The following is a 22,623-nucleotide window of genomic DNA, read 5'->3' as shown; positions in this document are numbered from 1 at the left end:
TTTCAACTCTTAATGATCGGCTATGAAAAGCCAACTGAGATTTATTCCTGATTATTATTTGACCATGTTTGTCATTTATGAACATTTTGAAAATCTTGGCTCTCTCTAATTTTCTCCTTCTCTCTTTCTCTCGGAGGACCTGAGCCCTAGGACCATACGTCGGGACTACCGGCCGTGGTGACTCCTTGCTGCCCCCAGTCCGCCTGGCCTTGCTGCTATTCCAGTTTCAACTCTTCTGCCTGCGGTTATGGAACCCCTACCTGTCTCAGACCTGCTGTTTTCAACTCTTAATGATCGGCTATGAAAAGCCAACTGAGATTTATTCCTGATTATTATTTGACCATGCTTGTCATTTATGAACATTTTGAAAATCTTGGCTCTCTCTAATTTTCTCCTTCTCTCTTTCTTTCTCTCGGAGGACCTGGGCCCTAGGACCATGCGTCGGGACTGCCGCCCGTGGTGACTCCTTGCTGTCCCCAGTCCGCCTGGCCTTGCTGCTATTCCAGTTTCAGCTGTTCTGCCTGCGGTTATGGAACCGCCACCTGTCCCAGACCTGTTGTTTTTCAACTCTTAATGATCAGCTATGAGAAGCCAACTGAAAATTATTCATGATTATTATTTGACCATGCTTGTCACTTATGAACATTTTTGAACATCTTGGCATAGTTCTGTTATAATCTCCACCCGGCACAGCCAGAAGAGGACTGGCCACCCCTCATAGCCTGGTTCCTCTCTAGGTTTCTTCCTAGGTTTTGGCCTTTCTAGGGAGTTTTTCCTAGCCACCGTGCTTCTACACCTGCATTCTAGCTGTTTGGGGTTTTAGGCTGGGTTTCTGTACAGCATTTCGAGATATTATCTGATGTACGAAGGGCTATATAAAATAAAATTGATTGATTGATTGAGTTACCTGGAGCATCGGCACTCCCTTGTAACTTTGTCTTCTTTTTAATTTTCTTATTTAATTTAAATTTTTATGGATCTCATGTTGCTCTTCCTTCACCGTTTTTGATTTTCTTTTTAAAACTGTTAATTTATCTCATGTTGCTCTTTCTTCCTTCGTGTACACATATAATTCGTTTCTGCTTTTATGTCTGAAGCAGATTGAATCTGAAAAACGCAGCAGATAATTTCAATTACATACGTGGGAATTGGGGTAAAGGCTGGATTCCCTTTATTTGTCCTTGCGCAAACAAACTCAATAAAGATGGCAGTGGTGGGACTTGAACCCACGGCTCGATAGAGACTGGAGCCTTAATCCAGCGCCTTAGACCGCTCGGCCACACTACCCTGCTTTAGCCAAATATTCACACTTTCCCATCAGTCCCCACTTCCTGTTGAATCTGCAGACGTGTTGCTGTGCGTTTTGTTGCTGTGCGATTTGCTGCGAACTTTACTTTACTTTGCTAGCTGACAACTTTACGTTTTTTGTTTTGTTTCTGTTTTTAAATTACCGTTTATATTTTTAGTTTTTCCATCGCAACTTTTTTCCCTCATTCAACCTTTTCACTCCGGACGCTTTATCTGGACATGGTTCGTCAACACCTTCAACAGCCGAAGCTAAGTAGTAACATTAACATGATGTCTTCTAATTGCAGTCGCTGTACTCATAATATACAGGAGAACGATCGCCTTACGGCGAAAATAGCTGTGCTGCAAGCCCAGCTTCAGACGCAATCGTTAGGCAAGGGTATTTTCAGTGTAGGAAAGGAAGAAACAGCGTCTGTGCCACCAGTAAGTACAGATAGTAACGTTAGTATAAATCCCCCCGCACAGTCCCCGCAGCCGGACAACTTTCTCATGGCTTCTGGAGGGAAATGCTGTTGGAATGCTCAACCGGTGTCGCTCATTCAGCCGACAGAAACTTTCAACCGGTTTTCCCCATTATGTAGCGAGTCTGAGTCTGAGTCTGAGTCTTCTCTTGTCTCTACTCCTCCCGTTACGGGGTCTGAGACGCCGAAGGCTCCCACCGTTAGCTCTGACAAATTGAAAACCCTAGTCATTGGCGACTCCATTACCCGCAGTATTAGACTTAAAACGAATCACCCAGCGATCATACACTGTTTACCAGGGGGCAGGGCTACCGACGTTAAGGCTAATCTTAAGATGGTGCTGGCTAAAGCTAAATCTGGCGAGTGTAGAGAGTATAGAGATATTGTTATCCACGTCGGCACCAACGATGTTAGGATGAAACAGTCAGAGGTCACCAAGTGCAACATAGCTTCAGCGTGTAAATCAGCTAGAAAGATGTGTCGGCATCGAGTAATTGTCTCTGGCCCCCTCCCAGTTAGGGGGAGTGACGAGCTCTACAGCAGAGTCTCAGCACTCAATCGCTGGTTGAAAACTGTTTTCTGCCCCTCCCAAAAGATAGAATTTGTAGATAATTGGCCCTCTTTCTGGGACTCACCCACAAACAGGACCAAGCCTGACCTGCTAAGGAGTGACGGACTCCATCCTACCTGGAGGGGTGCTCTCATCTTATCTACCAACATAGATAGGGCTCTAACTCCTTTAGCCCCACAATGAAATAGGGTGCAGGCCAGGCAGCAGGCTGTTAGCCAACCTGCCAGCTTAGTGGAGTCTGCCAATAGCACAGTCAGTGTAGTCAGCTCAGCCATACCCATTGAGACTGTGTCTGTGCCTCGACCTAGGTTGGGCAAAACTAAACATGGCGGTGTTCGCCTTAGCAATCTTATTAGGATAAAGACCTCCTCCATTCCTGCCATTATTGAAAGAGATCGTGATACCTCACATCTCAAAATAGGGTTACTTAATGTTAGATCCCTCACTTCAAAGGCAGTCATAGTCAATGAACTAATCACTGATCATAATCTTGATGTGATTGGCCTGACTGAAACATGGCTTAAGCCTGATGAATTTACTGTGTTAAATGAGGCCTCACCTCCTGGTTACACTAGTGACCATATCCCCCGTGCATCCCGCAAAGGCGGAGGTGTTGCTAACATCTACAATAGCAAATTTCAATTTACAAAAAAAAAAATGGCGTTTTCGTCTTTTGAGCTTCTAGTCATGAAATCTATGCAGCCTACTCAATCACTTTTTATAGCTACTGTTTACAGGCCTCCTGGGCCATATACAGCGTTCCTCTCTGAGTTTCCTGAATTCCTATCAGACCTTGTAGTCATAGCAGATCATATTCTAATTTTTGGTGATTTTAATATTCACATGGAGAAGTCCACAGACCCACTCCAAAAGTCTTTCGGAGCCATCATCGACTCAGTGGGTTTTGTCCAACATGTCTCTGCACCTACTCACTGCCACAGTCATACTCTGGACCTAGTTTTGTCCCATGGAATAAATGTTGTAGATCTGAATGTTTTTCCACATAATCCTGGACTATCGGACCACCATTTTATTACGTTTGCAATCGCAACAAATAATCTGCTCAGACCCCAACCAAGGAGCATCAAAAGTCGTGCTATAAATTCTCAGACAACACAAAAATTCCTTGATGCCCTTCCAGACTCCTTCTGCCTACCCAAGGACGTCAGAGGACAAAAATCAGTTAACCACTTAACTGAGGAACTCAATTTAACCTTGCGCAATACCCTAGATGCAGTTGCACCCCTAAAAACGAAAAACATTTGTCATAAGAAACTAGCTCCCTGGTATACAGAAAATACCGGAGCTTTGAAGCAAGCTTCCAGGAAATTGGAACGGAAATGGCGCCACACAAAACTGGAAGTCTTCCGACTAGCTTGGAAAGACAGTACCGTGCAGTACCGAAGAGCCCTCACTGCTGCTCGATCATCCTACTTTTCCAACTTAATCGAGGAAAATAAGAACAATCCAAAATTTATTTTTGATACTGTTGCAAAGCTAACTAAAAAGCAGCATTCCCCAAGAGAGGATGGCTTTCACTTCAGCAGTAATAAATTCATGAACGTCTTTGAGGAAAAGATCATGACCATTAGAAAGCAAATTACGGACTCCTCTTTGAATCTGCGTATTCCTCCAGGGCTTAGCTGTCCTGGATCTGCACAGCTCTGCGAGGGCCTGGGATCGGGAGAGACACTTAAGTGTTTTAGTACTATATCTCTTGACACAATGATGAAAATAATCATGGCCTCTAAACCTTCAAGCTGCATACTGGATCCTATTCCTACTAAACTGCTGAAGGAGCTGCTTCCTGTGCTTGGCCCTCCTATGTTGAACATAATAAACAGCTCTCTATCCACCGGATGTGTACCAAACTCACTAAAAGTGGCAGTGATAAAGCCTCTCTTGAAAAAGCCAAACCTTGACCCGGAAAATATAAAAAACTATCGGCCTATATCGAATCTTCCATTCCTCTCAAAAATTTTAGAAAAAGCTGTTGCGCAGCAACTCACTGCCTTTCTGAAGACAAACAATGTATACGAAATGCTTCAGTCTGGTTTTAGACCCCATCATAGCACTGAGACTGCACTTGTGAAGGTGGTAAATGACCTTTTAATGGCGTCAGACCGAGGCTCTGCATCTGTCCTCGTGCTACTAGACCTTAGTGCTGCCTTTGACACCATCGATCACCACATTCTTTTGGAGAGACTGGAAACCCAAATTGGTCTACACGGACAAGTTCTGGCCTGGTTTAGATCTTACCTGTCGGAAAGATATCAGTTTGTCTCTGTGAATGGTCTGTCCTCTGACAAATCAACTGTACATTTCGGTGTTCCTCAAGGTTCCGTTTTAGGACCACTATTGTTTTCACTATATATTTTACCTCTTGGGGATGTTATTCGAAAACATAATGTTAACTTTCACTGCTATGCGGATGACACACAGCTGTACATTTCAATGAAACATGGTGAAGCCCCAAAATTGCCCTCGCTAGAAGCCTGTGTTTCAGACATAAGGAAGTGGATGGCTGAAAACTTTCTACTTTTAAACTCGGACAAAACAGAGATGCTTGTTCTAGGTCCCAAGAAACAAAGAGATCTTCTGTTAAATCTGACAATTCATCTTGATGGTTGTAAAGTCGTCTCAAATAAAACTGTGAAGGACCTCGGCGTTACTCTTGACCCTGATCTCTCTTTTGACGAACATATCAAGACTGTTTCAAGGACAGCTTTTTTCCATCTACGTAACATTGCAAAAATCAGAAATTTTCTGTCCAAAAATGATGCAGAAAAATTAATCCATGCATTTGTTACTTCTAGGTTAGACTACTGCAATGCCCTACTTTCCGGCTACCCGGATAAAGCACTAAATAAACTTCAGTTAGTGCTAAATACGGCTGCTAGAATCCTGACTAGAACCAAGAAATTTGATCATATTACTCCAGTGCTAGCTTCCCTACACTGGCTTCCCGTTAAGGCAAGGGCTGATTTCAAGGTTTTACTGTTAACCTTTAAAGCGTTACATGGGCTTGCTCCTACCTATCTTTCCGAGTTGGCCCTGCCGTACATACCTACACGTACGCTACGGTCACAAGACGCAGGCCTCCTAATTGTCCCTAAAATTTCTAAGCAAACAGCTGGAGGCAGGGCTTTCTCCTATAGATCTCCATTTTTATGGAACAGTCTGCCTACCCATGTGAGAGACGCAGACTCAGTCTCAACCTTTAAGTCTTTACTGAAGACTTATCTCTTCAGTAGGTCATATGATTGAGTGTAGTCTGGCCCAGGAGTGTGAAGGTGAACGGAAAGGCTCTGGAGCAACGAACCGCCCTTGCTGTCTCTCCAGGGCCGGTTCCCCTCTCTCCACTGGGATTCTCTGCCTCTAACCCTGTTACTGGGGCTGAGTCACTGGCTTGCTGGTGCTCTTTCATGCCGTCCCTAGGAGGGGTGCGTCACTTGAGTGGGTTGAGTTACTGACGTGAACTTCCTGTCTGGGTTGGCGCCCCCCCTTGGTTGTGCTGTGGTGGAGACCTTTGTGGGCTATACTCGGCCTTGTCTCAGGATTGTAAGTTGGTGGTTGAGGATATCCCTCTAGTGGTGTGGGGGCTGTGCTTTGGCAGAGTGGGTGGGGTTATATCCTTCCTGTTTGGCCCTGTCCGGGGGTTTCTTCGGATGGGGCCACAGTGTCTCCTGACCGCTCCTGTCTCAGCCTCCAGTATTTATGCTGCAGTAGTTTATGTGTCGGGGGGCTAGGGTCAGTTGGAATACTTCTCCTGTCTTATCCAGTGTCCTGTGTGAATTTAAGTATGCTCTCTCTAATTCTCTCGTTCTCTCTTTCTCTCTGAGAACCTGAGCCCTAGGACCATACGTCAGGACTACCGGGCATGCTGACACCTTGCTGTCCCCAGTCCGCCCGGCCTTGCTGCTATTCCAGTTTCAACTGTTTCTGCCTGCGGTTACGAAACCCCTACCTGTCCCAGACCTGCTGTTTTCAACTCTTAATGATCGGCTATGAAAAGCCAACTGAGATTTATTCCTGATTATTATTTGACCATGTTTGTCATTTATGAACATTTTGAAAATCTTGGCTCTCTCTAATTTTCTCCTTCTCTCTTTCTCTCGGAGGACCTGAGCCCTAGGACCATACGTCGGGACTACCGGCCGTGGTGACTCCTTGCTGCCCCCAGTCCGCCTGGCCTTGCTGCTATTCCAGTTTCAACTCTTCTGCCTGCGGTTATGGAACCCCTACCTGTCCCAGACCTGCTGTTTTCAACTCTTAATGATCGGCTATGAAAAGCCAACTGAGATTTATTCCTGATTATTATTTGACCATGCTTGTCATTTATGAACATTTTGAAAATCTTGGCTCTCTCTAATTTTCTCCTTCTCTCTTTCTTTCTCTCGGAGGACCTGGGCCCTAGGACCATGCGTCGGGACTGCCGCCCGTGGTGACTCCTTGCTGTCCCCAGTCCGCCTGGCCTTGCTGCTATTCCAGTTTCAGCTGTTCTGCCTGCGGTTATGGAACCGCCACCTGTCCCAGACCTGTTGTTTTTCAACTCTTAATGATCAGCTATGAAAAGCCAACTGAAAATTATTCATGATTATTATTTGACCATGCTTGTCACTTATGAACATTTTTGAACATCTTGGCATAGTTCTGTTATAATCTCCACCCGGCACAGCCAGAAGAGGACTGGCCACCCCTCATAGCCTGGTTCCTCTCTAGGTTTCTTCCTAGGTTTTGGCCTTTCTAGGGAGTTTTTCCTAGCCACCGTGCTTCTACACCTGCATTCTAGCTGTTTGGGGTTTTAGGCTGGGTTTCTGTACAGCACTTCGAGATATTATCTGATGTACGAAGGGCTATATAAAATAAAATTGATTGATTGATTGAGTTACCTGGAGCATCGGCACTCCCTTGTAACTTTGTCTTCTTTTTAATTTTCTTATTTAATTAAAATTTTTATGGATCTCATGTTGCTCTTCCTTCATCGTTTTCGATTTTCTTTTTAAAACTGTTAATTTATCTCATGTTGCTCTTTCTTCCTTCGTGTACACATATAATTCGTTTCTGATTTTATGTCTGAAGCATATTGAATCTGAAAAACGCAGCAGATAATTTCAATTACAGACGTGGGAATTGGGGTAAAGGCTGGATTCCCTTTATTTTTCCTTGCGCAAACAAACTCAATATAGATGGCAGTGGTGGGATTTGAACCCACGCCTCCATAGCGACTGGAGCCTTAATCCAGCGCCTTAGACCGCTCGGCCACACTACCCTGCTGTAGCAAATTATTCACACTTTCCCATCAGTTACCTAGAGCATCGGCACTCCCTTGTAATTTTGTCTTCTTTTTAATTTTCTTCTTTAATTAAAATTTTTATGGATCTCATGTTGCTCTTCCTTCATCGTTTTCGATTTTCTTTTTAAAACTGTTAATTTATCTCATGTTGCTCTTTCTTCCTTCGTGTACACATATAATTCGTTTCTGATTTTATGTCTGAAGCAGATTGAATCTGAAAAACGCAGCAGATAATTTCAATTACAGACGTGGGAATTGGGGTAAAGGCTGGATTCCCTTTATTTTTCCTTGCGCAAATAAACTTAATATTGATGGGAGTGGTGGGATTTGAACCCATGCCTCCATAGAGACTGGAGCCTTAATCCAGCGCCTTAGACCGCTCAGCCACACTACCCTGCTTTAGCAAAAAATTCACACTTTCCCGTCAGTTACCTAGAGCATCGGCACTCCCTTGTAACTTTGTCTTCTTTTTAATTTTCTTCTTTAATTAAATTTTTTTATGGATCTCATGTTGCTCTTCCTTCACCGTTTTTGATTTTCTTTTTAAAACTGTTAATTTATCTCATGTTGTTCTTTCTTCCTTCGTGTACACATATAAATCGTTTCTGCTTTCATGTCTGTAGCAGATTGAATCTGAAAAACGCAGCAGATAATTTCAATAACAGACGTGGGAATTGGGGTAAAGGCTGGATTCCCTTTATTTGTCCTTGCGCAAACAAACTCAATAAAGATGGCAGTGGTGGGATTTGAACCCACGCCTCCATAGAGACTGGAGCCTTAAACCAGCGCCTTAGACCGCTCGGCCACACTACCCTGCTTTAGTAAAATATTCACACTTTCCCATCAGTTACCTAGAGCATCGGCACTCCCTTGTAACTTTGTCTTCTTTTTAATTTTCTTCTTTAATTAAAATTTTTATGGATCTCATGTTGCTCTTCCTTCATCGTTTTTGATTTTCTTTTTAAAACTGTTAATTTATCTCATGTTGCTCTTTCTTCCTTCGTGTACACATATAATTCGTTTCTGCTTTTATGTCTGAAGCAGACTGAATCTGAAAAACGCAGCAGATAATATCAATAACAGTCGTGGGAATTGGGGTAAAAGCTGGATTCCCTTTATTTGTCCTTGCGCAAACAAACTCAATAAAGATGGCAGTGGTGGGTTTTGAACCCACGCCTCCATAGACACTGGAGCCTTAACCGAGCGCCTTAGACCGCTCGGCCACACTACCCTGCTTCAGCCAAATATTCACACTTTCCCATCAGTTACCTAGAGCATCGACACTCCCTTGTTACTTTGTCTTCTTTTTAATTTTATTCTTTAATACATTTTTTTATGGATCTCATGTTGCTCTTCCTTCATCGTTTTTGATTTTCTTTTTAAAACTGTTAATTTATCTCATGTTGCTCTTTCGTCCTTCGTGTACACATATAATTAGTTTCTGCTTTTATGTCTGAAGCAGATTGAATCTGAAAAACGCAGCAGATAATTTCAATAACAGACGTGGGAATTGGGGTAAAGGCTGGATTCCCTTTATTTGTCCTTGCGCAAACAAACTCAATAAAGATGGCAGTGGTGGGATTTGAACCCACGCCTCCATAGAGAAAAGAGCCTTAACCCAGCGCCTTAGACCGCTCGGCCACACTACCCTTCTGTAGCAAAAAATTCACACTTTCCCATCAGTTACCTAGAGCATCGGCTCTCCCTTGTAACTTTGATTTCTTTTTAATTTTCTTCTTAAATATTTTTTTTTATGGATCTCATGTTGCTCTTCCTTCATCGTTTTTGATTTTCTTTTTAAAAGTGTTAATTTATATCATGTTGCTCTTTCTTCCTTCGTGTACACATATAAATCATTTCTGCTTTCATGTCTGTAGCAGATTGAATCTGAAAAACGCAGCAGATAATTTCAATTACAGACGTGGGAATTGGGGTAAAGGCTGGATTCCCTTTATTTGTCCTTGCGCAAACAAACTCAATAAAGATGGCAGTGGTGGGATTTGAACCCACGCCTCCATAGAGACTGGAGCCTTAAACCAGCGCCTTAGACCGCTCGGCCACACTACCCTGCTTTAGCAAAATATTCACACTTTCCCATCAGTTACCTAGAGCATCGGCACTCCCTTGTAACTTTGTCTTCTTTTTAATTTTCTTCTTTAATTAAAATTTTTATGGATCTCATGTTGCTCTTCCTTCATCGTTTTTGATTTTCTTTTTAAAACTGTTAATTTATCTCATGTTGCTCTTTCTTCCTTCGTGTACACATATAATTCGTTTCTGCTTTTATGTCTGAAGCAGATTGAATCTGAAAAACGCAGCAGATAATATCAATAACAGACGTGGGAATTGGGGTAAAAGCTGGATTCCCTTTATTTGTCCTTGCGCAAACAAACTCAATAAAGATGGCAGTGGTGGGATTTGAACCCACGCCTCCATAGACACTGGAGCCTTAATCCAGCGCCTTAGACCGCTCGGCCACAGTACCCTGCTTTAGCAAAATATTCACACTTTCCCATCAGTTACCTAGAGCATCGGCACTCCCTTGTAACTTTGTCTTCTTTTTAATTTTCTTCTTTAAAACATTTTTTTATGGATCTCATGTTGCTCTTCCTTCATCGTTTTTGATTTTCTTTTTAAAACTGTTAATTTATCTCATGTTGCTCTTTCTTCCTACGTGTACATATATAATTCGTTTCTGCTTTTATGTCTGAAGCAGATTGAATCTGAAAAACGCAGCAGATAATTTCAATAACAGACGTGGGAATTGGGGTAAAGGCTCGATTCCCTTTATTTGTCCTTGCGCAAACAAACTCAATAAAGATGGCAGTGGTGGGATTTGAACCAACGCCTCCATAGAGACTGGAGCCTTAATCCAGCGCCTTAGACCGCTCGGCCACACTACCCTGCTTTAGCAAAATATTCACACTTTCCAATCAGTTACCTAGAGCATCGGCACTCCCTTGTAACTTTGTCTTCTTTTTAATTTCCTTCTTTTATTAAAATTGTTATGGATCTCATGTTGCTCTTCCTTCATCGTTTTTGATTTTCTTTTTAAAACTGTTAATTTATCTCATGTTCCTCTTTCTTCCTTCGTGTACACATATAAATCGTTTCTGCTTTCATGTCTGTAGCAGATTGAATCTGAGAAACGCATGAGATAATTTCAATAACAGACGTGGGAATTGGGGTAAAAGCTGGATTCCCTTTATTTGTCCTTGCGCAAACAAACTCAATAAAGATGGCAGTGGTGGGATTTGAACCCACGCCTCCATAGAGACTGGAGCCTTAATCCAGCGCCTTAGACCGCTCGGCCACACTACCCTGCTTTAGCAAAATATTCACACTTTCCCATCAGTTACCTAGAGCATCGGCACTCCCTTGTAACTTTGTCTTCTTTTTAATTTTCTTCTTTAATTAAAATTGTTATGGATCTCATGTTGCTCTTCCTTCATCGTTTTTGATTTTCTTTTTAAAACTGTTAATTTATCTCATGTTGCTCTTTCTTCCTTCGTGTACACATATAATTAGTTTCTGCTTTTATGTCTGAAGCAGATTGAATCTGAAAAACGCAGCAGATAATTTCAATAACAGATGTGGGAATTAGGGTAAAGGCTGGATTCCCTTTATTTGTCCTTGCGCAAACAAACTCAATAAAGATGGCAGTGGTGCGATTTGAACCCGCGCCTCCACAGAGACTGGAGCCTTAATCCAGCGCCTTAGACCGCTCGGCCACACTACCCTGCTTTAGAAAAATATTCACACTTTCCCATCAGTTACCTAGAGCATCGGCACTCCCTTGTAACTTTGTCTTCTTTTTAATTTTCTTCTTTAATACATTTTTTTATGGATCTCATGTTGCTCTTCATCGTTTTTGATTTTCTTTTTAAAACTGTTAATTTATCTCATGTTGCTCTTTCTTCCTTCGTGTACATATATAATTCGTTTCTGCTTTTATGTCTGAAGCAGATTGAATCTGAAAAACGCAGCAGATAATTTCAATAACACACGTGGGAATTGGGGTAAAGGCTGGTTTCCCTTTATTTGTACTTGCGCAAACAAACTCAATAAAGATAGCAGTGGTGGGATTTGTACCCAGGCCTCCATAGAGACTGGAGCCTTAATCCAGCGCCTTAGACCGCTCGGCCACACTACCCTGCTTTAGCTAAATATTCACACTTTCCCATCAGTTACCTAGAGCTTCGGCTCTCCCTTGTAACTTTGTCTTCTTTTTAATTTTCTTCTTAATTTTAATTTTTTTATGGATCTCATGTTGCTTTTCCTTCATCGTTTTTGATTTTCTTTTTAAAACTGTTAATTTATCTCATGTTGCTCTTTCTTCCTTCGTGTACACATATAATTCGTTTCTGCTTTTATGTCTGAAGCAGATTGAATCTGAAAAACGCAGCAGATAATTTCAATAACAGACGTGGGAATTGGGGTAAAAGCTGGATTCCCTTTATTTGTCCTTGCGCAAACAAACTCAATAAAGTTGGCAGTGTTGGGATTTGAACCCACGCCTCCATAGAGACTGGAGCCTTAATCCAGCGCCTTAGACCGCTCGGCCACACTACCCTGCTTTAGCAAAATATTCACACTTTCCCATCAGTTACCTAGAGCATCGGCACTCCCTTGTAACGTTGTCTTCTTTTTAATTTTCTTCTTTAATTAAAATTGTTATGGATCTCATGTTGCTCTTCCTTCATCGTTTTTGATTTTCTTTTTAAAACTGTTAATTTATCTCATGTTGCTCTTTCTTCCTTCGTGTACACATATAATTAGTTTCTGCTTTTATGTCTGAAGCAGATTGAATCTGAAAAACGCAGCAGATAATTTCAATAACAGACGTGGGAATTGGGGTAAATGCTGGATTCCCTTTATTTGTCCTTGCGCAAACAAACTCAATAAAGATGGCAGTGTTGGGATTTGAACCCACGCCTCCATAGAGACTGGAGCCTTAATCCAGCGCCTTAGACCGCTCGGCCACACTTCCCTGCTTTAGCTAGATATTCACACTTTCCCATCAGTTACCTAGAGCATCGGCACTCCCTTGTAACTTTTTCTTTTTTTTAATTTTCTTCTTTAATTAAAATTGTTATGGATCTCATGTTGCTCTTCCTTCATCGTTTTTGATTTTCTTTTTAAAACTGTTAATTTATCTCATGTTGCTCTTTCTTCCTTTGTGTAAACATATAATTCGTTTCTGCTTTTATGTCTGAAGCAGATTGAATCTGAAAAACGCAGCAGATAATTTCAATAACAGACGTGGGAATTGGGGAAAAGGCTGGATTCCCTTTATTTGTCCTTGCGCAAACAAACTCAATAAAGGTGGCAGTGGTGGGATTTGAACCCATGCCTCATTGGAGACTGGAGCCTTAATCCAGCGCCTTAGACCGCTCGGCCACACTACCCTGCTTTAGAAAAAAATTCACACTTTCCCATCAGTTACCTAGAGCTTCGGCTCTCCCTTGTAACTTTGTCTTCTTTTTAATTTTCTTCTTAAATTTTTTTTTTTATGGATCTCATGTTGCTTTTCCTTCATCGTTTTTGATTTTCTTTTTAAAAGTGTTAATTTATCTCATGTTGCTCTTTCTTCCTTCGTGTACACATATAATTCGTTTCTGCTTTTATGTCTGAAGCAGATTGAATCTGAAAAACGCAGCAGATAATTTCAATAACAGACGTGGGAATTGGGGTGAAAGCTGGATTCCCTTTATTTGTCCTTGCGCAAACAAACTCAATAAAGATGGCAGTGGTGGGATTTGAACCCACGCGTCCATAGAGACTGGAGCCTTAATCCAGCGCCTTAGACCGCTCGGCCACACTACCCTGCATTAGCTAAATATTCACACTTTCCCATCAGTTACCTAGAGCATCGGCACTCCCTTGTAACTTTGTCTTCTTTTTAATTTTCTTCTTTAATTAAAATTGTTATGGATCTCATGTTGCTCTTCCTTCATCGTTTTTGATTTTCTTTTTAAAACTGTTAATTTATCTCATGTTGCTCTTTCTTCCTTCGTGTACACATATAATTAGTTTCTGCTTTTATGTCTGAAGCAGATTGAATCTGAAAAACGCAGCAGATAATTTCAATAACAGACGTGGGAATTGGGGTAAAGGCTGGATTCCCTTTATTTGTCCTTGTAGAAAAACAAACTCAATAAAGATGGCAGTGGTGGGATTTGAACCCACGCCTCCACAGAGACTGGAGCCTTAATCCAGCGCCTTAGACCGCTCGGCCACACTACCCTGCTGTAGCAAAATATTCACACTTTCCCATCAGTTACCTAGAGCATCGGCACTCCCTTGTAACTTTGTCTTCTTTTTAATTTTCTTCTTTAATACATTTTTTTATGGATCTCATGTTGCTCTTCCTTCATCGTTTTTGATTTTCTTTTTAAAACTGTCAATTTATCTCATGTTGCTCTTTCTTCCTTCGTGTACACATATAATTAGTTTCTGCTTTTATGTCTGAAGCAGATTGAATCTGAAAAACGCAGCAGATAATTTCAATAACAGACGTGGGAATTGGGGTAAAAGCTGGATTCCCTTTATTTGTCCTTGCGCAAACAAACTCATTAAAGATGGCAGTGTTGGGATTTGAACCCACCCCTCCATAGAGACTGGAGCCTTAATCCAGCGCCTTAGACCGCTCGGCCACACTACCCTGCTGTAGCAAAATATTCACACTTTCCCATCAGTTACCTAGAGCATCTGCACTCCCTTGTAACTTTGTCTTCTTTTTAATTTTCTTCTTTTATTAAAATTGTTATGGATCTCATGTTGCTCTTCCTTCATCGTTTTTGATTTTCTTTTTAAAACTGTTAATTTATCTCATGTTGCTCTTTCTTCCTTCGTGTACACATATAATTCGTTTCTGCTTTTGTGTCTGAAGCAGATTGAATCTGAAAAACGCAGCAGATAATTTCAATAACAGACGTGGGAATTGGGGTAAAGGCTGGATTCCCTTTATTTGTCCTTGCGCAAACAAACTCAATTAAGGTGGCAGTGGTGGGATTTGAACCCACGCCTCCATAGAGACTGGAGCCTTAATCCAGCGCCTTAGAAAGCTCGGCCACACTACCCTGTTTAGCTAAATATTCACACTTTCCCATCAGTTACCTAGAGCATCGGCACTCCCTTGTAACTTTGTCTTCTTTTTAATTTTCTTCTTAACCTGTTGGGGATGGGGGCGCTGTTTAGACTATTTATGCTAATTTGGCTAATTTTTGAAACGGCTTCCCACAAAATCCTTGATCGTACAATATGCATATTATTATTATTATTGGATAGAAAACAGTCTATAGTTTCTATAGGAGTTGAAATTTTGTCTCTAAGTGGAACAGAGCCCATTCTACAGCAATTTCCCTGACATGGAGTCAGATTTGAGAAATGTTGGCCACTCTTCTGAAGTCAGTTAAAAGGGCACTGTCGTTGCTATGACTATACGGACACTTCTTACGTCTTCCCCTGGATGCCTTTACGTGATGACGATTCCAATGGGGTCGATTGCGCGTTCACAGGCCCGACAAATGAAAAAACCCTGAAGCTAGTCATTCTTTTGGAGCTGCGTCATGCGCCTAGAGGACACCGGCCCGCACCTTTTCCAAGCATTAGTGAAGGGGGTAATATTACTCGGGTCATGTTTCTACTCGTTATGGGAGTTAAAAACATCATAAGGTAGTTAATTTAAAGCGTTTTATAGCAATTTATATCCGTTTAGTGCGATTTTGGGACATTTATTTTTGCAACGATGTGAAAAGTTGGGCATGCTTTTCAGTTCATCCCGAACGCAGTTGACATTTCCACATGGCAAGAGGACAGCTTTCCACCAAAAGACGATTTCTCCCAAGAAAGGATCCTTTGCCCAAGATACTGATGGAAGAACAGCTCAAGGTAGGACATTTTTATTATGATAAATCGTGTTTCTGTCGAAACATTTTAGTGGCTTAGGACGCCATGTTTTTTGACGTAGCTTCGCTTGGCGCAAACTGTATTGAAAAGTAAGGATAATTTAAAAAATGTAATAACGCAATTGTATTAAGAATTAAATTGTCTATCAATCCCTGTCCACCCTATATTTTTTAGTCACGTTTATGAGTATTTATGTATAAGAGTAGATCACTGTCTAAGTGGCGCAAGGACTTTTTCTTTACCAGCTTGTCTACATTTCACATTGTCTAACCATGATTTTGGTGGCTAAATATAAACATTTTCGATCAAACTGTATATGCATGTTGTAATGTGATGTTACAGGAGTGTCATCGGAAGAATTCTGAGAAGGTTAGTGAAAAAATTAATATCTTTTGGCGATGTTGACTTTTATCGCTCACTTTGGCTAGAATCAATGCTGGGCTGCTAATTGCTATGTGCTAAGCTAATATAACGATTTATTGTGTTTTCGCTGTAAGACACTTAGAAAATCTGAAATATTGTCTGTATTCACAGGATCTGTGTCTTTCGATTCGTGTATGCTGTGTATTTTTACGAAATGTTTGATGATTAGTAGTTAGGTAAACACGTTGCTCATTGTAATTATTCTAGTCCATTTGTGACGGTGGGTGCAATTGTAAACTATGCCATATACCTGAAATATGCACTTTTTTCTAACAAAACCTATCCCATACCATAAATATGTTATCAGACTGTCATCTAATGAGTTTTTTTGTTGGTTAGGGGCTATAAATATCTTAGTTTAGCCGAATTGGTGATGGCTACTGGTGTTGGTGGACAAATAAAAGATGGTGGATTATGCTAATGTGTTTTTAGGTAATAGATGTACATCTTTACATATTGTGTCTTCCCTGTAAAACATTTTAAAAATCGGAAATGTTGACTGGATTCACAAGATCTGTGTCTTTCATTAGCTGTATTGGACTTTAATGTGTGAAAGTTAAATATTTAAAAAAAATATTTTTTTTGAATTTCGCGGCACTGGTTTTTCAGTGGGGGGGGGGGGGGGTGTGCCGCTAGCGCCACGCTGATCCTAGACAGGTTAACCTGTTGGGGATGGGGGCGCTGTTTAGACTATTTATGCTAATTTGGCTAATTTTTGAAACGGCTTCCCACAAAATCCTTGATCGTACAATATGCATATTATTATTATTATTGGATAGAAAACAGTCTATAGTTTCTATAGGAGTTGAAATTTTGTCTCTAAGTGGAACAGAGCCCATTCTACAGCAATTTCCCTGACATGGAGTCAGATTTGAGAAATGTTGGCCACTCTTCTGAAGTCAGTTAAAAGGGCACTGTCGTTGCTATGACTATACGGACACTTCTTACGTCTTCCCCTGGATGCCTTTACGTGATGACGATTCCAATGGGGTCGATTGCGCGTTCACAGGCCCGACAAATGAAAAAACCCTGAAGCTAGTCATTCTTTTGGAGCTGCGTCATGCGCCTAGAGGACACCGGCCCGCACCTTTTCCAAGCATTAGTGAAGGGGGTAATATTACTCGGGTCATGTTTCTACTCGTTATGGGAGTTAAAAACATCATAAGGTAGTTAATTTAAAGCGTTTTATAGCAATTTATATCCGTTTAGTGCGATTTTGGGACATTTATTTTTGCAACGATGTGAAAAGTTGGGCATGCTTTTCAGTTCATCCCGAACGCAGTTGACATTTCCACATGGCAAGAGGACAGCTTTCCACCAAAAGACGATTTCTCCCAAGAAAGGATCCTTTGCCCAAGATACTGATGGAAGAACAGCTCAAGGTAGGACATTTTTATTATGATAAATCGTGTTTCTGTCGAAACATTTTAGTGGCTTAGGACGCCATGTTTTTTGACGTAGCTTCGCTTGGCGCAAACTGTATTGAAAAGTAAGGATAAATTAAAAAATGTAATAACGCAATTGTATTAAGAATTAAATTGTCTATCAATCCCTGTCCACCCTATATTTTTTAGTCACGTTTATGAGTATTTATGTATAAGAGTAGATCACTGTCTAAGTGGCGCAAGGACTTTTTCTTTACCAGCTTGTCTACATTTCACATTGTCTAACCATGATTTTGGTGGCTAAATATAAACATTTTCGATCAAACTGTATATGCATGTTGTAATGTGATGTTACAGGAGTGTCATCGGAAGAATTCTGAGAAGGTTAGTGAAAAAATTAATATCTTTTGGCGATGTTGACTTTTATCGCTCACTTTGGCTAGAATCAATGCTGGGCTGCTAATTGCTATGTGCTAAGCTAATATAACGATTTATTGTGTTTTCGCTGTAAGACACTTAGAAAATCTGAAATATTGTCTGTATTCACAGGATCTGTGTCTTTCGATTCGTGTATGCTGTGTATTTTTACGAAATGTTTGATGATTAGTAGTTAGGTAAACACGTTGCTCATTGTAATTATTCTAGTCCATTTGTGACGGTGGGTGCAATTGTAAACTATGCCATATACCTGAAATATGCACTTTTTTCTAACAAAACCTATCCCATACCATAAATATGTTATCAGACTGTCATCTAATGAGTTTTTTTGTTGGTTAGGGGCTATAAATATCTTAGTTTAGCCGAATTGGTGATGGCTACTGGTGTTGGTGGACAAATAAAAGATGGTGGATTATGCTAATGTGTTTTTAGGTAATAGATGTACATCTTTACATATTGTGTCTTCCCTGTAAAACATTTTAAAAATCGGAAATGTTGACTGGATTCACAAGATCTGTGTCTTTCATTAGCTGTATTGGACTTTAATGTGTGAAAGTTAAATATTTTAAAAAAATATTTTTTTTGAATTTCGCGGCACTGGTTTTTCAGTGGGGGGGGGGGGGGGTGTGCCGCTAGCGCCACGCTGATCCTAGACAGGTTAAAAAAAATTTTTTATGGATCTCATGTTGCTTTTCCTTCATCGTTTTTGATTTTCTTTTTAAAACTGTTAATTTATCTCATGTTGCTCTTTCTTCCTTCGTGTACACATATAATTCGTTTCTGCTTTTATGTCTGAAGCAGATTGAATCTGAAAAACGCATGAGATAATTTCAATAACAGACGTGGGAATTGGGGTAAAAGCTGGATTCCCTTTATTTGTCCTTGCGCAAACAAACTCAATAAAGATGGCAGTGTTGGGATTTGAACCCACCCCTCCATAGAGACTGGAGCCTTAATCCAGCGCCTTAGACCGCTCGGCCACATTACCCTTCTTTAGCTAAATATTCACACTTTCCCATCAGTTACCTAGAGCATCGGCACTCCCTTGTAACTTTGTCTTCTTTTTAATTTTCTTCTTTAATTAAAATTGTTATGGATCTCATGTTGCTCTTCCTTCATCGTTTTTGATTTTCTTTTTAAAACTGTTAATTTATCTCATGTTGCTCTTTCTTCCTTCGTGTACACATATAATTAGTTTCTGCTTTTATGTCTGAAGCAGATTGAATCTGAAAAACGCAGCAGATAATTTCAATAACAGACGTGGGAATTGGGGTAAAGGCTGGATTCCCTTTATTTGTACTTGCGCAAACAAACTCAATAAAGATGGCAGTGTTGGGATTTGAACCCACGCCTCCATAGAGACTGGAGCCTTAATCCAGCGCCTTAGACCGCTCGGCCACACTACCCTGCTGTAGCAAAATATTCACACTTTCCCATCAGTTACCTAGAGCATCTGCACTCCCTTGTAACTTTGTCTTCTTTTTAATTTTCTTGTTTAATTAAAATTGTTATGGATCTCATGTTGCTCTTCCTTCATCGTTTTTGATTTTCTTTTTAAAACTGTTAATTTATCTCATGTTGCTCTTTCTTCCTTCGTGTACACATATAATTCGTTTCTGCTTTTATGTCTGAAGCAGATTGAATCTGAAAAACGCAGCAGATAATTTCAATAACAGACGTGGGAATTGGGGTTCCCTTTATTTGTCCTTGCGCAAACAAACTCAATAAAGATGGCAGTGGTGGGCTTTGAACCCACGCCTCCACAGAGACTGGCGCCTTAATCCAGCGCCTTAGACCGCTCGGCCACACTACCCTGCTTCAGCAAAATATTCACACTTTCCCATCAGTTACCTAGAGCATCGGCACTCCCTTGTAACTTTGTCTTCTTTTTAATTTTCTTCTTTAATACATTTTTTTATGGATCTAATGTCGCTCTTCCTTCATCGTTTTTGATTTTCTTTTTAAAACTGTCAATTTATCTCATGTTGCTCTTTCTTCCTTCGTGTACACATATAATTCGTTTCTGCTTTTATGTCTGAAGCAGATTGAATCTGAAAAACGCAGCAGATAATTTCAATAACACACGTGGGAATTGGGGTAAAGGCTGGATTCCCTTTATTTGTACTTGCGCAAACAAACTCAATAAAGATAGCAGTGTTGGGATTTGAACCCACGCCTCCATAGAGACTGGAGCCTTAATCCAGCGCCTTAGACCGCTGGCCACACTACCCTGCTGTAGCAAAATATTCACACTTTCCCATCAGTTACCTAGAGCATCTGCACTCCCTTGTAACTTTTTCTTCTTTTTAATTTTCTTCTTTAATTAAAATTGTTATGGATCTCATGTTGCTCTTCCTTCATCGTTTTTGATTTTCTTTTTAAAACTGTTAATTTATCTCATGTTGCTCTTTCTTCCTTCGTGTAAACATATAATTCGTTTCTGCTTTTATGTCTGAAGCAGATTGAATCTGAAAAACGCAGCAGATAATTTCAATAACAGACGTGGGAATTGGGGAAAAGGCTGGATTCCCTTTATTTGTCCTTGCGCAAACAAACTCAATAAAGGTGGCAGTGGTGGGATTTGAACCCATGCCTCATTGGAGACTGGAGCCTTAATCCAGCGCATTAGACCGCTCGGCCACACTACCCTGCTGTAGCAAAATATTCACACTTTCCCATCAGTTACCTAGAGCATCTGCACTCCCTTGTAACTTTTTCTTCTTTTTAATTTTCTTCTTTAATACATTTTTTTATGGATCTCATGTTGCTCTTCCTTCATCGTTTTTGATTTTCTTTTTAAAACTGTTAATTTATCTCATGTTGCTCTTTCTTCCTTCGTGTACACATATAATTCGTTTCTGCTTTTATGTCTGAAGCAGATTGAATATGAAAAACGCATGAGATAATTTCAATAACAGACGTGGGAATTGGGGTAAAAGCTGGATTCCCTTTATTTGTCCTTGCGCAAACAAACTCAATAAAGCTGGCAGTGGTGGGATTTGAACCCACGCCTCCATAGAGACTGGAGCCTTAATCCAGCGCCTTAGACCGCACGGCCACACTACCCTGCTTCAGCAAAATATTCACACTTTCCCATCAGTTACCTAGAGCATCGGCACTCCCTTGTAACTTTGTCTTCTTTTTAATTTTCTTCTTTAATTAAAATTGTTATGGATCTCATGTTGCTCTTCCTTCATCGTTATTGATTTTCTTTTTAAAACTGTTAATTTATCTCATGTTCCTCTTTCTTCCTTCGTGTACACATATAATTCGTTTCTGCTTTAATGTCTGAAGCAGATTGAATCTGAAAAACGCATGAGATAATTTCAATAACAGACGTGGGAATTGGGGTAAAAGCTGGATTCCCTTTATTTGTCCTTGCACAAACAAACTCAATAAAGATGGCAGTGTTGGGATTTGAACCCACGCCTCCATAAAGACTGGATCCTTAATCCAGCGCCTTAGACCGCTCGGCCACACTACCCTGCTGTAGCAAAAAATTCACACTTTCCCATCAGTTACCTAGAGCATCGGCTCTCCCTTGTAACTTTGTCTTCTTTTTAATTTTCTTCTTAATTTTTTTTTTTATGGATCTCATGTTGCTCTTCCTTCATCGTTTTTTATTTTCTTTTTAAAACTGTTAATTTATCTCATGTTGCTCTTTCTTCCTTCGTGTACACATATAATTCGTTTCTGCTTTTGTCTGAAGCAGATTGAATCTGAAAAACGCATGAGATAATTTCAATAACAGACGTGGGAATTGGGGTAAAAGCTGGATTCCCTTTATTTGTCCTTGCGCAAACAAACTCAATAAAAATGGCAGTGGTGGGATTTGAACCCATGCCTCCATAGAGACTGGAGCCTTAATCCAGCGCCTTAGACCGCTCGGCCACACTGTGGTGTAGCTAAATATTCACACTTTCCCATCAGTTACCTAGAGCATCGGCACTCCCTTGTAACTTTGTCTTGTTTTTAATTTTCTTCTTTAATACATTTTTTTATGGATCTCATGTTGCTCTTCCTTCATCGTTTTTTATTTTCTTTTTAAAACTGTTAATTTATCTCATGTTGCTCTTTCTTCCTTCGTGTACACATATAATTCGTTTCTGCTTTTATGTCTGAAGCAGATTGAATCTGAAAAACGCAGCAGATAATTTCAATAACACACGTGGGAATTGGGGTAAAGGCTGGATTCCCTTTATTTGTCCTTGCGCAAACAAACTCAATAAAGATGGCAGTGGTGGGATTTGAACCCACGTCTTCATAGAGACTGGAGCCTTTATCCAGCGCCTTAGACCGCTCGGCCACACTACCATGCTGTAACTAAATATTCACACTTTCCCATCAGTTACCTAGAGCATCGGCACTCCCTTGTAACTTTGTCTTCTTTTTAATTTTCTTCTTTAATTAAAATTTTTATGGATCTCATGTTGCTCTACCTTCATCGTTTTTGATTTTCTTTTTAAAACTGTTAATTTATCTCATATGGCTCTTTCTTCCTTCGTGTACACATATAATTCGTTTCTGCTTTTATGTCTGAAGCAGATTGAATCTGAAAAACACAGCAGATAATTTCAATATCAGACGTGGGAATTGGGGTAAAGGCAGGATTCCCTTTATTTGTCCTTGCGCAAACAAACTCAATAAAGCTGGCAGTGGTGGGATTTGAACACACGCCTCCATAGAGACTGGAGCCTTAATCCAGCGCCTTAGACCGCTCAGCCACACTACCCTGCTGTAGCAAAAAATTCACACTTTCCCATCAGTTACCTAGAGCATCTGCACTCCCTTGTAACTTTGTCTTCTTTTTAATTTTCTTCTTTAATTAAA

General features: G+C 40.5%; 22 non-coding genes across 22 annotated transcripts; all 22 read right to left on the bottom strand.

The window, feature by feature from the left end:
- Positions 1–1,205: 1,205 nt before the first annotated feature.
- Positions 1,206–1,287, bottom strand: trnal-aag (transfer RNA leucine (anticodon AAG)). The gene has a single exon. It is a non-coding gene; the product is annotated as a tRNA-Leu (tRNA).
- Positions 1,288–7,530: 6,243 nt separating this feature from the next.
- On the bottom strand, positions 7,531–7,612 carry trnal-aag (transfer RNA leucine (anticodon AAG)). Its single transcript has one exon. It is a non-coding gene; the product is annotated as a tRNA-Leu (tRNA).
- A 336-nt stretch (positions 7,613–7,948) lies between these two features.
- trnal-aag (transfer RNA leucine (anticodon AAG)) lies at positions 7,949–8,031 on the bottom strand. Its single transcript has one exon. It is a non-coding gene; the product is annotated as a tRNA-Leu (tRNA).
- A 336-nt stretch (positions 8,032–8,367) lies between these two features.
- Positions 8,368–8,449, bottom strand: trnal-aag (transfer RNA leucine (anticodon AAG)). Its single transcript has one exon. It is a non-coding gene; the product is annotated as a tRNA-Leu (tRNA).
- A 1,172-nt stretch (positions 8,450–9,621) lies between these two features.
- trnal-aag (transfer RNA leucine (anticodon AAG)) lies at positions 9,622–9,703 on the bottom strand. The gene has a single exon. It is a non-coding gene; the product is annotated as a tRNA-Leu (tRNA).
- A 336-nt stretch (positions 9,704–10,039) lies between these two features.
- trnal-aag (transfer RNA leucine (anticodon AAG)) lies at positions 10,040–10,121 on the bottom strand. Its single transcript has one exon. It is a non-coding gene; the product is annotated as a tRNA-Leu (tRNA).
- A 336-nt stretch (positions 10,122–10,457) lies between these two features.
- Positions 10,458–10,539, bottom strand: trnal-aag (transfer RNA leucine (anticodon AAG)). Its single transcript has one exon. It is a non-coding gene; the product is annotated as a tRNA-Leu (tRNA).
- A 336-nt stretch (positions 10,540–10,875) lies between these two features.
- Positions 10,876–10,957, bottom strand: trnal-aag (transfer RNA leucine (anticodon AAG)). The gene has a single exon. It is a non-coding gene; the product is annotated as a tRNA-Leu (tRNA).
- Positions 10,958–12,126: 1,169 nt separating this feature from the next.
- trnal-aag (transfer RNA leucine (anticodon AAG)) lies at positions 12,127–12,208 on the bottom strand. The gene has a single exon. It is a non-coding gene; the product is annotated as a tRNA-Leu (tRNA).
- A 336-nt stretch (positions 12,209–12,544) lies between these two features.
- On the bottom strand, positions 12,545–12,626 carry trnal-aag (transfer RNA leucine (anticodon AAG)). Its single transcript has one exon. It is a non-coding gene; the product is annotated as a tRNA-Leu (tRNA).
- A 336-nt stretch (positions 12,627–12,962) lies between these two features.
- On the bottom strand, positions 12,963–13,044 carry trnal-aag (transfer RNA leucine (anticodon AAG)). Its single transcript has one exon. It is a non-coding gene; the product is annotated as a tRNA-Leu (tRNA).
- A 336-nt stretch (positions 13,045–13,380) lies between these two features.
- Positions 13,381–13,462, bottom strand: trnal-aag (transfer RNA leucine (anticodon AAG)). Its single transcript has one exon. It is a non-coding gene; the product is annotated as a tRNA-Leu (tRNA).
- A 338-nt stretch (positions 13,463–13,800) lies between these two features.
- trnal-aag (transfer RNA leucine (anticodon AAG)) lies at positions 13,801–13,882 on the bottom strand. The gene has a single exon. It is a non-coding gene; the product is annotated as a tRNA-Leu (tRNA).
- A 336-nt stretch (positions 13,883–14,218) lies between these two features.
- Positions 14,219–14,300, bottom strand: trnal-aag (transfer RNA leucine (anticodon AAG)). Its single transcript has one exon. It is a non-coding gene; the product is annotated as a tRNA-Leu (tRNA).
- A 336-nt stretch (positions 14,301–14,636) lies between these two features.
- Positions 14,637–14,718, bottom strand: trnal-aag (transfer RNA leucine (anticodon AAG)). The gene has a single exon. It is a non-coding gene; the product is annotated as a tRNA-Leu (tRNA).
- Positions 14,719–19,117: 4,399 nt separating this feature from the next.
- Positions 19,118–19,199, bottom strand: trnal-aag (transfer RNA leucine (anticodon AAG)). The gene has a single exon. It is a non-coding gene; the product is annotated as a tRNA-Leu (tRNA).
- Positions 19,200–19,524: 325 nt separating this feature from the next.
- On the bottom strand, positions 19,525–19,606 carry trnal-aag (transfer RNA leucine (anticodon AAG)). Its single transcript has one exon. It is a non-coding gene; the product is annotated as a tRNA-Leu (tRNA).
- A 753-nt stretch (positions 19,607–20,359) lies between these two features.
- trnal-aag (transfer RNA leucine (anticodon AAG)) lies at positions 20,360–20,441 on the bottom strand. The gene has a single exon. It is a non-coding gene; the product is annotated as a tRNA-Leu (tRNA).
- A 336-nt stretch (positions 20,442–20,777) lies between these two features.
- On the bottom strand, positions 20,778–20,859 carry trnal-aag (transfer RNA leucine (anticodon AAG)). The gene has a single exon. It is a non-coding gene; the product is annotated as a tRNA-Leu (tRNA).
- Positions 20,860–21,195: 336 nt separating this feature from the next.
- trnal-aag (transfer RNA leucine (anticodon AAG)) lies at positions 21,196–21,277 on the bottom strand. Its single transcript has one exon. It is a non-coding gene; the product is annotated as a tRNA-Leu (tRNA).
- Positions 21,278–22,025: 748 nt separating this feature from the next.
- Positions 22,026–22,107, bottom strand: trnal-aag (transfer RNA leucine (anticodon AAG)). The gene has a single exon. It is a non-coding gene; the product is annotated as a tRNA-Leu (tRNA).
- Positions 22,108–22,443: 336 nt separating this feature from the next.
- On the bottom strand, positions 22,444–22,525 carry trnal-aag (transfer RNA leucine (anticodon AAG)). The gene has a single exon. It is a non-coding gene; the product is annotated as a tRNA-Leu (tRNA).
- Between the last annotated feature and the right edge of the window lie 98 nt (positions 22,526–22,623).

This window comes from Salvelinus fontinalis, unplaced genomic scaffold, assembly GCF_029448725.1.
Source record: "Salvelinus fontinalis isolate EN_2023a unplaced genomic scaffold, ASM2944872v1 scaffold_1035, whole genome shotgun sequence".
Classification (NCBI taxonomy): domain Eukaryota; kingdom Metazoa; phylum Chordata; class Actinopteri; order Salmoniformes; family Salmonidae; genus Salvelinus; species Salvelinus fontinalis.
Note: the sequence above shows the minus strand (reverse complement) of the source record. Positions and strands in the feature narration are given on the sequence as shown.